The sequence below is a fragment of the Triticum dicoccoides genome, chromosome 1B, assembly GCF_002162155.2.
Source record: "Triticum dicoccoides isolate Atlit2015 ecotype Zavitan chromosome 1B, WEW_v2.0, whole genome shotgun sequence".
Taxonomy (NCBI): Eukaryota; Viridiplantae; Streptophyta; class Magnoliopsida; order Poales; family Poaceae; genus Triticum; species Triticum dicoccoides.
In genome coordinates this window covers 659,195,367-659,205,663 of record NC_041381.1, presented here as the reverse complement: position 1 = coordinate 659,205,663, position 10,297 = coordinate 659,195,367, and the positions used below count along the sequence as shown (strand labels likewise).

The 10,297-nt window shown below is 45.4% G+C and overlaps 1 protein-coding gene across 1 annotated transcript in view; it reads left to right on the top strand.

The window, feature by feature from the left end:
* Window positions 1-10,227: 10,227 nt before the first annotated feature.
* LOC119349459 (dynamin-related protein 5A) overlaps window positions 10,228-10,297 on the top strand; it is a 7,312-nt gene continuing 7,242 nt past the window's right edge. Inside the window, exon 1 of the mRNA XM_037617498.1 lies at window positions 10,228-10,297. The gene's annotated coding sequence lies outside the window, so the exon portion shown is untranslated.

The following is a 10,297-nucleotide window of genomic DNA, read 5'->3' as shown; positions in this document are numbered from 1 at the left end:
AACATTTTTTGGGGCAATTTATGTCGAGGGAACATGTCAATTCTTCAAGCGAACATGACAACTTTCACAACATAATCCTCTGTTGATAGAATTTGTCATGTGTTATGAAGAATATGCCATGTGTATTATGAAGAATTTGCCATAAAAATGTTCGCAAATGTCATCCCTCGCAACAAACATTCGCTGGCTATTAAGGTCCAAACTAAAACATTCCACATAAAAAAAGTTGAGAAGCTCAAGTTCTGATGTGGCAAGTAGGTTCAAGCTGGACTCAATATGCAATGTCTTAAAATAAGGAACTCCGGTAATCTTGGATAATCTTAATTTCCCGTCTATCAAGGAGATTAGGGTAACGCCTTCCTTCCCTCAATCTCCGCCGACGAGCCAGATGATTTGACTCTCTGACGACTTGCATGGAGGTGAATTCTAGTGCCTCAGCTCTGGCTAGTAGTAGATAGGTCAGGATTTTCGTCTGCATAGGTGGACTTCAAATGGATGACGACACTTCTTCTTTGAGTCAGTCTTCCAGGCCCTGCTCTCCTCAAGTTCGTTTTGTCATGATGCATTGGAAGGAGCTTCGGCATTGATTCCTGACAGCTTCTTGGGGAAGGGAGGATAGCGTTTCTCGTTGTGCGCACGCGTGATACGTCTCCAACGTATCTACTTTTCCAAACACTTTTGCCCTTGTTCTGGACTCTAACTTGCATGATTTGAATGAAACTAGCCCGGACCGACGCTGTTTTCAGCAGAACTGTCATGGTGTTGTTTATTGTGTAGAAAACAAAAGTTCTCGGAATGACCTAAAAATCCACGGAGATAACTTTTGGAAAATATAAAAAATACTGGCGAAAGAATCAAGGCCAGGGGGCCCACACCATGTCCACGAGGGTGGAGGCGTGCCCTCCCCCTGGGCGCGCCCCCCTGTCTCGCGGGCCTCCTGATGCTCCACCGACCTCAACTCTAACTCCATATATTCCGTTTCGCGGAGAAAAAATCAGAGAGAAAGTTTCATCGCGTTTTACGATACGAAGCCGTCGCCAAGCCCTAATCTCTCTCGGGAGGGCTGATCCGGAGCCCGTTCGGGGATCCGGAGAGGGGGATTCGTCGCCGTCGTCATCATCAACCATCCTCCATCACCAATTTCCTAATGCTCACCACCGTGCGTGAGTAATTCCATCATAGGCTTGCTGTACGGTGACGGGTTGGATGAGATTTACCATGTAATCAAGTTAGTTTTGTTAGGGTTTGATCCCTAGTATCCACTATGTTCTGAGATTGATGTTGCTATGACTTTGCTATGCTTAATGCTTGTCACTAGAGCCCGAGTGCCATGATTTCAGATCTGAACCTATTATGTTTTCATGAATATATGTGAGTTCTTGATTCTATCTTGCAAGTCTATAGTCACCTACTATGTGTTATGATCCAACAACTCCGAAGTGGCAATAATCGGGATACTTCTCGGTGATGACCGTAGTTTGAGGAGTTCATGTATTCACTATGTGTTAATGCTTTGGTCCGGTTCTCTATTAAAAGGAGGCCTTAATATCCCTTAGTTTCCACTAGGACCTCACTGCGACGGGAGTGTAGGACAAAAGATGTCATGCAAGTTCTTTTCCATAAGCACGTATGACTATATTCGGAATACATGCCTACATTACATTAATGAATTGGAGCTTCTGTGTCACCCTATGTTATAGCTATTACATGAGGAATCACATCCGACATAATTATCCATCACTGATCCAATGCCTACGAGCTTTTCACATATTGTGCTTTGCTTAATTACTTTTCCGTTGCTACTGTTAGAATTCCTACAAAACTTCTATCTTTACTTTTGCCACTGTTACCATTATTATCATACTACTTTGCTACTAAATACCTTGCTGTAGATACTAAGTTATCCAGGTATGGTTGAATTGACAACTCAACTGCTAATACTTAAAAATACTCTTTGTCTCCCTTTGTGTCGAATCAATAAATTTGGGTTGAATACTCTACCCTCAAAAGCTGTTGCGATCCCCTACACTTGTGGGTTATCAAGATAATTTCTGGCGCTGTTGCCGGGGAGCATAGCTCTATTCTTTGAGTCACTTGGGATTTATATCTGTTGGTCACTATGAGGAACTTGAAAGACGAAAGAACTAAGATTTTGCCCTCAACTACGAGGGAGGTAAGGAACTGCCATCTAGCTCTGCACTAGATTCTCCTTATGTTATTAGTAAGCTTGCGACACCTAAACCTGCTACTGGTATGAATTCTGATATGTCGCATTGTTATTGATGATGCCACTTCTGCTATGCATGATACTTATGATGAAACTACTTCTGTGCGTGATACTACTGTGCCATTAGGTGAATTTCTTGATGAACAACTTGCTAGGGTTAGAGAGAATGAAATTATTGAAGATGCTATTATTGATGATAGTGATGATGAAAGTTTTTCCCCTGATTATGAATTATCTGTTGTTCCTGAGGGTTATGTTATGAATGAGGAAGCTGCTAGAGCTATCTTTGCTTGCAAAGATAGATATGATCTTAAAAAGTTATTTGCTAAATGGAAGCAGCAAACTCTTAATGCTAGAATAAAACCGGACCCTGCTTTTCCTACTTCACCTATCTCTGTTACTGATAAGGATTATGAATTCTCTGTTGATTCTGAAATAATTACTTTAGTTGAATCTGATCTTTTATGGCCTTGAATCTGAAACTGTTGTGGTACGTCTTACCAAGTTAAATGATATAGCCACTCTGTTTACTAATGATGAGAAGCCTCGCTATTATTATATCCGCATGGTGGCGCGGTGGTGACGGGGAAAGCGGCGAGGTGGCGAGGAGGAGGGCGCGTGGCAGTGTGGTTGAGCGCGTGGCAAGCGCCGGATTTTATAGGCGCGCGTGAAACGGCGCACCAGCTGCCGCTTCCTCCCGCGCGCGGTAATTTGCCGCCACCGCTAGAGCGCGCGAAACCGGACCACGCGCGCTAAAAAACGATTGTACCGCGTGAGGCGCGCCTGTTGGAGATGCTCTGACACGTGACATCAGTGAAAGAAGAATCAACTATGCTACGCTGCAGCTCCAGTACATGCAACAGCATGCAGCCGCTCCACCATCAAACGGCTAGAAAGAATAATGCTACGGACGTTCGAATTTCAAACGCCATGCCCATGCGAGCCGGTCCCCGCGGGGGGCCTTCGTGGACCGCCACCACCCAACGGCGGCCCCAACCGCACCGCACACGCACCAGATCGCGCTCCCACGTCCTTCTGTCTTCAACAAGTTTTAAAAGTTTAGATTTCAAACATAAAAAGTTTTAAAGTCTTTTTTTGAAGCATCTTTAAGTTTAAAAAGTTTGGACCGATCCTACTTGGAAAGTTGGAATGAATGGGCTTGTGCTGCATTGTTTTTCCTTGCAGGGTGTTGCACTTCATTTTTTAAGGCTCTTGCTAATATTGCGGGCGCTGCAAAACAAAACTAATATTGTGTGCCCTCCCCACATCCCCCACACACAAAAAATAAGGGAAAAGCTCACCTTCACCCGACCGACCATGCGCGCCGCGACCGCTGGCTCTGCGTACGTCGGATTGTCTGTGGTCGGACGGACGAGAGCATCCCCGCTTCCACGTCACGTGCGTCCGTTTTCTGAAACAGAGCCCTTCTTTCAGAACCAACATTCTTGCAACTCACAGCTCCGTCGACTAGGAGGGCGAAACTTCTGGATTTGGGAGGGCGGCGGGGCTAGCGGCGCGGGGCGTTGGGCAACAGGGCCTATTCAACGCGGTGGCAACGGTGAGCGGTTCGTCGGTGGCCGACGTCGACTCCAGCAGGTATGGATATCTGAGATGCCCCTCCCCTTTCCCCGCATTTCTGGCGATTCTGTAGGTGTTCATTGCCGTTCTCCCCGGGGCGGCTTGATCCATACCATCGAGATGACGAGGACGGTGCGACTACGAGGGAGACGGCTGGTTTGTTGGAGAGTGGTCGCCGGTGTAGGTAGTTCGGCGGTGTTGTAGGTTGCCGGTGTAGTTAGGTTGCAGGTTTTGGATCTGCTGCAGGATTTTTTTAACATAATTTCTGCACTGGTAATGTCATGCAAATGGACTTGAAGCTGCAGGATTCCTTGTATTATTTCTGGATTTCTGGAGCTCATAGTTTCCGTAGGATTCCCTGTGATTTTCTCTTAAGCTCATAGCTTATGATAAACTTAAAGTTGTAGTATCCCGCGCGACCAGTCTTTTTGTTTTCTTGCAATAAGGGTCTTGTTTCAGTAGGTTTCTGCAACACAGGACTAGTTTTAGAAAGAAAGAAAAAATGATTCAGTGGTGAAGGTTTTTTTTCTGCAACTGGGGTCTTGTTTCAAAAGATTTTTGCAACATGTCTTTTGTTTCAGAAAGAAAAGAAATGTTTCGGTTGTGAAGATTTTTTCCTTCAACAAGGGCCTTGTTTCAGAAACATAGCTCGAGTTGCAGCACCGGAGGAGCGCCCGGCGTTAGAGAGTGAGTGGTCAAACATTGCAACATGATGCATGTTTCAGAAAGATAGCTCCGGTTGCAGGAAAACGCCCCCTCCCCCCCCCCATCGGCGGGACGGCGGACAGGGGAATCTGTTTCCGGAACAAAGGTGTTGCTCAAGGAAGTAAAAGGTGGTCACACGCGCGCGATGGTCAGATCTGACGGCTGTCAAGGCGCTGATCGAACGGAACTCCATGCGGACGATGTTTCCAATACATCTGTCGGTCGACGCGTAGCGCCACCCATGAAATAAACGGTATTTGGCTGGAGGTGTATGGCAAACATTTTTTGGGGCAATTTATGTCGAGGGAACATGTCAATTCTTCAAGCGAACATGACAACTTTCACAACATAATCCTCTGTTGATAGAAATTGTCATGTGTTATGAAGAATATGCCATGTGTATTATGAAGAATTTGCCATAAAAATGTTCGCAAATGTCATCCCTCGCAACAAACATTCGCTGGCTATTAAGGTCCAAACTAAAACATTCCACATAAAAAAAAGTTGAGAAGCTCAAGTTCTGATGTGGCAAGTAGGTTCAAGCTGGACTCAATATGCAACGTCTTAAAATAAGGAACTCCGGTAATCTTGGATAATCTTAATTTCCCGTCTATCAAGGAGATCAGGGTAACGCCTTCCTCCCCTCAATCTCCGCCGACGAGCCAGATGATTTGACTCTATGACGACTTGCATGGAGGTGAATTCTAGTGCCTCAGCTCTGGCTAGTAGTAGATAGGTCAGGATTTTCGTCTGCATAGGTGGACTTCAAATGGATGACGACACTTCTTCTTTGAGTCAGTCTTCCAGGCCCTGCTCTCCTCAAGTTCGTTTTGTCATGATGCATTGGAAGGAGCTTTGGCATCGATTCCTGACAGCTTCTTGGGGAAGGGAGGATAGCGTTTCTCGTTGTGCGTACGCGTGATACGTCTCCAACGTATCTACTTTTCCAAACACTTTTGCCCTTGTTTTGGACTCTAACTTGCATGATTTGAATGAAACTAGCCCGGACCGACGCTGTTTTCAGCGGAACTGTCATGGTGTTGTTTATTGTGTAGAAAACAAAAGTTCTCGGAATGACCTGAAAATCCATGGAGATAACTTTTGGAAAATATAAATAATACTGGCGAAAGAATCAAGGCCAGGGGGCCCACACCATGTCCACGAGGGTGGGGGCGTGCCCTTCCCCTGGGCGCGCCCCCTGTCTCGCGGGCCTCCTGATGCTCCACCGACCTCAACTCTAACTCCATATATTCCGTTTCGCGGAGAAAAAATCAGAGAGAAAGTTTCATCGCGTTTTACGATACGAAGCCGTCGCCAAGCCCTAATCTCTCTCGGGAGGGCTGATCTGGAGCCCGTTCGGGGATCCGGAGAGGGGGATTCGTCGCCGTCGTCATCATCAACCATCCTCCATCACCAATTTCCTAATGCTCACCGCCGTGCGTGAGTAATTCCATCATAGGCTTGCTGGACGGTGACGGGTTGGATGAGATTTACCATGTAATCAAGTTAGTTTTGTTAGGGTTTGATCCCTAGTATCCACTATGTTCTGAGATTGATGTTGCTATGACTTTGCTATGCTTAATGCTTGTCACTAGAGCCCGAGTGCCATGATTTCAGATCTGAACCTATTATGTTTTCATGAATATATGTGAGTTCTTGTTCCTATCTTGCAAGTCTATAGTCACCTATTATGTGTTATGATCCGACAACCCCGAAGTGACAATAATCGGGATACTTCTCGGTGATGACCGTAGTTTGAGGAGTTCATGTATTCACTATGTGTTAATGCTTTGGTCCGGTTCTCTATTAAAAGGAGGCCTTAATATCCCTTAGTTTCCACTAGGACCTCACTGCCACGGGAGGGTAGGACAAAAGATGTCATGCAAGTTCTTTTTCATAAGCACGTATGACTATATTCGGAATACATGCCTACATTACATTAATGAATTGGAGCTTCTGTGTCACCCTATGTTATAGCTATTACATGAGGAATCACATCCGACATAATTATCCATCACTAATCCAATGCCTACAAGCTTTTCACATATTGTGCTTTGCTTAATTACTTTTCCGTTGCTACTGTTAGAATTCCTACAAAACTTCTATCTTTACTTTTGCCACTGTTACCATTATTATCATACTACTTTGCTACTAAATACCTTGCTGTAGATACTAAGTTATCCAGGTATGGTTGAATTGACAACTCAACTGCTAATACTTAAGAATACTCTTTGTCTCCCCTTGTGTCGAATCAATAAATTTGGGTTGAATACTCTACCCTCAAAAGCTGTTGCGATCCCCTACACTTGTGGGTTATCAAGATAATTTCTGGCGCTGTTGCCGGGGAGCATAGCTCTATTCTTTGAGTCACTTGGGATTTATATCTGTTGGTCACTATGAGGAACTTGAAAGACGAAAGAACTAAGATTTTGCCCTCAACTACGAGGGGAGGTAAGGAACTACCATCTAGCTCTGCACTAGATTCTCCTTATGTTATTAGTAAGCTTGCGACACCTAAACCTGCTACTGGTATGAATTCTGATATGTCGCATGTTATTGATGATGCCACTTCTGCTATGCATGATACTTATGATGAAACTACTTCTGTGCGTGATACTACTGTGCCATTAGGTGAATTTCTTGATGAACAACTTGCTAGGGTTAGAGAGAATGAAATTATTGAAGATGCTATTATTGATGATAGTGATAATGAAAGTTCTTCCCCTGATTATGAATTATCTGTTGTTCCTGAGGGTTATGTTATGAATGAGGAAGCTGCTAGAGCTATCTTTGCTTGCAAAGATAGATATGATCTTAAAAAGTTATTTGCTAAATGGAAGCAGCAAACTCTTAATGCTAGAATAAAATCGGACCCTGCTTTTCCTACTTCACCTATCTCTGTTACTGATAAGGATTATGAATTCTCTGTTGATCCTGAAATAATTACTTTAGTTGAATCTGATCTTTTTATGGCCTTGAATCTGAAACTGTTGTGGTACGTCTTACCAAGTTAAATGATATAGCCACTCTGTTTACTAATGATGAGAAGCCTCGCTATTATTATATCCGCATGGTGGCGCGGTGGTGACGGGGAAAGCGGCGAGAAAGAGCGGCGAGGTGGCGAGGAGGAGGGCGCGTGGCAGTGTGGTTGAGCGCGTGGCAAGCGCCGGATTTTATAGGCGCGCGTGAAACGGCGCACCAGCTGCCGCTTTCTCCTGCGCGCGGTAATTTGCCGCCACCGCTAGAGCGCGCGAAACCGGACCACGCGCGCTAAAAACGATTTTACCGCGTGAGGCGCGCCTGTTGGAGATGCTCTGACACGTGACATCAGTGAAAGAAGAATCAACTATGCTACGCTGCAGCTCCAGTACATGCAACAGCATGCAGCCGCTCCACCATCAAACGGCTAGAAAGAATAATGCTACGGACGTTCGAATTTCAAACGCCATGCCCATGCGAGCCGGTCCCCACGGGGGGCCTTCGTGGACCGCCACCACCCACCGGTGGCCCCAACCGCACCGCACACGCACCAGATCGCGCTCCCACGTTCTTCTGTCTTCAACAAGTTTTAAAAGTTTAGATTTCAAACATAAAAAGTTTTAAAGTCTTTTTTTGAAGCATCTTCAAGTTTAAAAAGTTTGGACCGATCCTACTTGGAAAGTTGGAATGAATGGGCTTGTGTTGCATTGTTTTTCCTTGCAGGGTGCTGCACTTCATTTTTTAAGGCTCTAGCTAATATTGCGGGCGCTCCAAAAAAAAACTAATATTGTGTGCCCTCCCCACACCCCCCACAAATAAAATAAAATAAACGGTATTTGGCCGGAGGTGTATGGCAAACGTTTTTTGGGGTAATTTATGTCGAGGGAACATGTCAATTCTCCAAGCCAACATGACAATTTTCACAACATAATCCTCTGTTGATAGAAATTGTCATGTGTTCTGAAGAATATGCCATGTGTATTATGAAGAATTTGCCATAAAAATGTTCGCAAATGTCATTCCTCCCAACAAACATTCGCTGGCTATTAAGGTCCAAACTAAAACATTCCACATAATTTTTTTTGAGAAGCTCAAGTTCTGATGTGGCATGTAGGTTCAAGCTGGACTCAATACGCAGTGTCTTAAAATAAGGAACTCTGGTAATCTTGGATAATCTTACTTTCCCGTCTATCAAGGAGATCAAGGTAACGCCTTCCTTCCCTCAATCTCCACCGACGAGCCAGATGATTTGACTCACTGACGACCGTTGCATGGAGGTGAATTCTAGTGCCTCGGCTCTGGCTAGTAGTAGATAGGTCAGGATTTTGGTCTACATAGGTGGAGTTCAGATGGATGACGACACTTTTTCTTTGAGTCAGTCTTCCAGGCCCTGCTTTCCTCAAGTTCATTTTGTCAGGATGCGTTGGAAGGAGCTTCGGCATTGATTCCTGACAGCTTCTTGTGGAAGGGAGGATAGGTTTCTCGTTGTGCGTACGCGATGTCGGGATTTGGTTTCAGGTTCCTTAGATCGATTCAAGGGTTCAACGGCGACGATTGCGGCTCCAGAGCGCTGGTCCTTAGTGGCACGTGCTTTCTCGGTTGTCATCAAAAAGGCTAGGTCGACTCTGGTATGCAAGTGACGACAAAGACGCGTTGATGCCAGTGGGCGCGAAAGTAAGTTACACATTTCTCCAAGTGATGATATAAAGTTGGTAAAGTCAATATTTATATGCAACATATAAATGATTAAGAGGATTGCTGGCAGATCGATGCATGTTCTCAAGAATTCAAATTCGCCTAGTGTTTTTTTATGTGAAGACCATATTTTTTATTTTTTGCGAAGAAGGGCTCGAATCTATTATAAAAGTGCACTGAAAGTACAAAGCATTCCCAACATAATAAAAGTCCACATTGAGGTCCTTGAACCACTAAACCACCACTACCGCCGCCAAAACAAATCGTCGGCACGGCGATGTCGCGTTGGCCCGAGCTTGCCGATGACAGCTGGGAAGTTTTCATGCACATGTCCCTAGACCGAGGCCCAGGAGCCGCATTCGTTGCCGTTGAACATCGTCTGTCGCCGTCGCGAACACGGAGCGAGAAACAATAACCTCGTTGCCTCAAGGAGACGACATGAATTTACGTCAGCTCCATTAATCCATCCTAATGGACATGCTCGAGGAGGATCGGAGCCCAAAATACCAGCTCGAAGGTGAGACGCCTCCATCGTCTGAGCACTGTCCCTATAAAGAAATGAAAACATAACCTAAAGTACTAGACATAACCAAGGCGTCCGGATCCATCCAAAACATATCGAAAATCCTATATGGTGACCGTTCGCTGGGAAGGGGTGGCGAACGAGCCGTTTTTTAGGGTAATTTTAGTTTCAAGACGAGATCAAATTAAACGAAATTTTGCCTCCTCTGATAGAAACTGACGCGTCGCTTCGAAGAACTGCCATCCCTCACAATTAAGAATGGCAACGAAACCTTTCGCAAATGCCACCCCCTCCCGGCGAACGTTCGCCAGCTAAGGGGGTCCAAAAATATTGAGGGATGGTCAGATAGATCGAAGCATGTTTCCAATTTCAGTTCACATTTATTACCAACTTGCAAGAAGTTCAAAATTCGAACCTCACAAGCGGCAGTGGTAAGAAGAAACGAGGGGGCTATCCGGTATTTCGCGCAGCACGGCCGCACGCTCCGTTTCTTCCCCACGAAGCACCCCCCTCCCCTCCCCCTCCCCCCTCCCCAAACCCAAACCAACTCGACGCGCACACCGCCCCCCCCCGAGACCACCACCAGACGC